The following is a 3,520-nucleotide window of genomic DNA, read 5'->3' on the forward strand; positions in this document are numbered from 1 at the left end:
TTTTGTTGGTTTCACTTTTTTTTTTTTTTTTTTTTTTTTTTTTTGAGTTTTTTTTTTTTTTTTCTTTTTTTTTTTTTTTTTGAGGCAGAATCACTCTCGCCCAGGCTGGTCTTGAACTCCTAACTGCAAGTGATCCATTATCAAGTTATCAAGTTTTCCTTGAAATGGTTTTTGGGCTGTTATGCCTTGTTTAGGATGATTTTTTTTTTAAGTTCTTCCATGATTTCTTCTAGAAATTCAATTCCTCTTCCCCCTTTTCCTGCCTCCCTTCACTCTTTCTCACATGTCAGTTTGTTCCATCTGGAATTTATTTAGCCATGAGGTAGGGCCCCAACTCTATTTCCCCAATAGCTATGCGAGGCGATCCACCTCATTTATATATATATATATATTTTATTAATTATTATTTTTTGAGACAAATTCTCACTCTGTCACCCAGGCCGGAGTGCAATGGTGCGATCTTGGCTCGTTGCAACCTCTGCCTCCCGGGTTCAAGTAATTCTCCTGCCTCAGCCTCCTGAGTAGCTGGGATTACAGGCACCCATCACCATGCCTAATGACTAATTTTTGTATTTTTAGTAGAGATGGGGTTTTATCATATTGGTCAGGATGGTGTCAAACTCCTGACCTCGTGATACGCCCACCTCGGCCTCCAAAAGTGCTGGGATTACAGGCATGAGCCCCTGCACCCCAAGTTTTGTTTTTTTTGAGGCAGGGGTCTCACTCTGTCACCCAGACTGGAGTGCAGTGGCATGATCACGGCTCACCGCAGCCTTGACTTCTTAGGCTCAAGGGATCCTCCCACTTTGTCCTCCCAAAGTTCTGGGATTACAGGAGTGAGCCACTGCACCTGGCCTTAATTTTTAAAAAATATGTCCTGGTTGGCACTTGGTGAGTTCCTGGAAAATTCTCAGCAATTTTTTCTTTTTCTTTCTTTGATATTTTTTTTTGACATGGAGTTTCATTCTTACTGGCCAGGCTGGAGTGCTACGGTGGGATCTCGGCTTACTGCAACCTCCGCCTCCTAATTTCAAGTGATTCTCCCGCTTCAGCCTCCCAAGTAGCTGGGATTATAGGCATGCGCCACCACACCCAGCTATGTTTGTATTTTTGGTAGAGCCGGGGTTTCACCATGTTGGTCAGGCTGGTCTCGAACTCCTGACCTCAGGTGATCCGCTCACCTTGGCCTCCCAAAGTCCTGGGATTACAAGCATGAACCACCGCACCCGGCCCTCTCAGCGATGTTTTCTTTAGATGTTGCCTCTCTTCTGTTGTCCTCTTCTGGACATCCTATGATGTAGGTTGGAATCTCCATGATTCACCTCTCAGATCTGTAACCAACTCTCATCATGTGTATGTTACACTTTTTGAATTGCCCACGCTTCTTTTCCATTGGTTCATTTCGTTGTGCTTTTGTCTTTTCCTTTTTCTTAATTATTATTATTATTTTTTAATAGAGACAAGGTATCACTAAGTTTCTCAGGCTGGCCTTGAACTCCTGGGCTCAGATAGTCCTCCTAAAGTGCTCAGTCCTCCCAAAGTGCTCAGCCTCCTAAAGTGCTGGGATTATAAGCATGAGCCACCATGCCTGGCCTCTTCTTTTCTAAGATTTTCAGTGTGGGACATTTCTAGGGACCTATCTTCAGGCTCACTGACTACTTCCTCAGCCATGTTCAGTCCACTGCCAAGCCCATTGGAAGCATGCTTTCTTTATATGTCAGTGTTTTTCATGACCATTTCCTTTTGATTTCTTAGAGTTTCCATCTCTCTGCTTACAAGGGCCCACCTGTTGTAGGTTCTGTCTGCCTTTTCCATTAGAGCTCTTAGCATATTAATTATTATTTAAAATTGACAGCCAGGCATGATGGCTCATGCCTGTAATCCCAGCACTTTGGGAGACCAAGGCGGGCGAATCGTTTGAGGCCAGCAGTTTGAGACAAGCCTGGTGAAACCCTGTCTCTACTAATAATGCAAAAAAAAAAAAAAATAGCTGGTGTGGTGGTGCACGCCTGTACTCCCAGCCACTCAATAGCGAATGAGTGCAAGGTTTCTGGGAGTCCCCAGTACCTGACACTCACAACATACCCTGTTTGGAGGTAGGATTCAGGGACAGTCCAGGCTTGGACCTTGCTCTCAAGGGGTTCCCCAGTGTTCTGGATGAGTGGAGAGAGGGCTCAGTGCTCGAGAGCCTTAAGAAGTGGGGAGGGCTTTCTTGAAGAGGGGACATAAGAGTGGGGCGTCACAGAATGTGTATGAGTTCAGTAGGTCGAGAATGTCTGGAAGGGTGAGCTGGGCATGCTCAGGACTGGGCCGTTGAAAAATCCCACTGAACATAGATTTCAGTGGGAGCTTTTGTCACTCCCTGTCCTGAGGACTCTTAAGACCACAGAGAAGGTGGGCTGATGGCTTCCTGCCCCAAAACACTCCAGGGAGAGGCCAAGTGCCCCGTACCCTGCCATGATGGCACCAATGCTGGCAATGACCCACTCTTTGGAGTTGAGACCCGTGATCCCCACCCTGTGGAAGTGCTCCAGGCCCAGCTAGGGGAGGGAGGCCCTCATGAGGCTGAGGCACTAGCAAGCTCAGTCATCCCCGCCCCACCTGCCTGGGAGCCTCAGGCTGAGAAGCTTTGGCTCCCTTTTCTCTGTCACCTGTTTCTTCTTTATTCTTTTTCTTTTCCGTTTCCTTTTTTTTTCCCTGAAACAAGGTCTTGCTCTGTTGCCCAGGCTGGAATGCATTGGTGCCATCGTGGCTCACTGCAGCCTTGACCTCCCCAGCCCCAGCGATCTTCCCACCTCAGTCCCCCAAGTAGCTGAGGCTACAGGTGTACACCACCACACCTGGCTAATTTTTAAATTTTTTGTAGAGACGGGATCTCACTATGTCACCCAGGCTGGTCTTGTACTCCTGGGTTCAGGTGACCTCTTGCCTCGGCCTTTCAAAGCACTGGGATTACAACCGCCTCACCCATCCTGTTTCTTCTGTTGATCTGTTTTTTTTCTCTGATAAAATGACCCATCCTCCTCATGACACGCAACCACACATTCATCTGGAACTGGGGCTCTCAGCCAGGGGGTGACTCTGTTCCTCAGGGGACATTTGGCAATACTTAGAGACATTTGGAGTTGTCATATCTCGGGGAATGAAATGCCACGGGCATTGAGTAAATGGAGATTAGATACAGGACATTCCCCACCACAAAGAATGATTCGGCCCCTAAGGACAACAGCCCTGAGATTGAGAAATCCCAGGAAAAAACTACAAACTAAATACCTTCCTGACATTTTTTAAGCATGCATACTTCTCAGAGTTGGCGTGTCATCACGACCCGCCTTTGTTCACAAAACCATTCATTTTTACTGCTTCCCCCAGTCTTTAAATATTTCCCTGCAATATCAAATCTAACACTTCCACAATATTGTATAGTATAGAGATGTCAGGATTTAGTAATTCCCCTTATTGGTTGATACTTATGCTGCTGGGTTTTTTTGTTGGTTTCACTTTTTTTTTTTTTTTTTTT

The sequence above is a fragment of the Cebus imitator genome, unplaced genomic scaffold (genome assembly GCF_001604975.1).
Source record: "Cebus imitator isolate Cc_AM_T3 unplaced genomic scaffold, Cebus_imitator-1.0 Scaffold53, whole genome shotgun sequence".
Lineage (NCBI taxonomy): Eukaryota > Metazoa > Chordata > Mammalia > Primates > Cebidae > Cebus > Cebus imitator.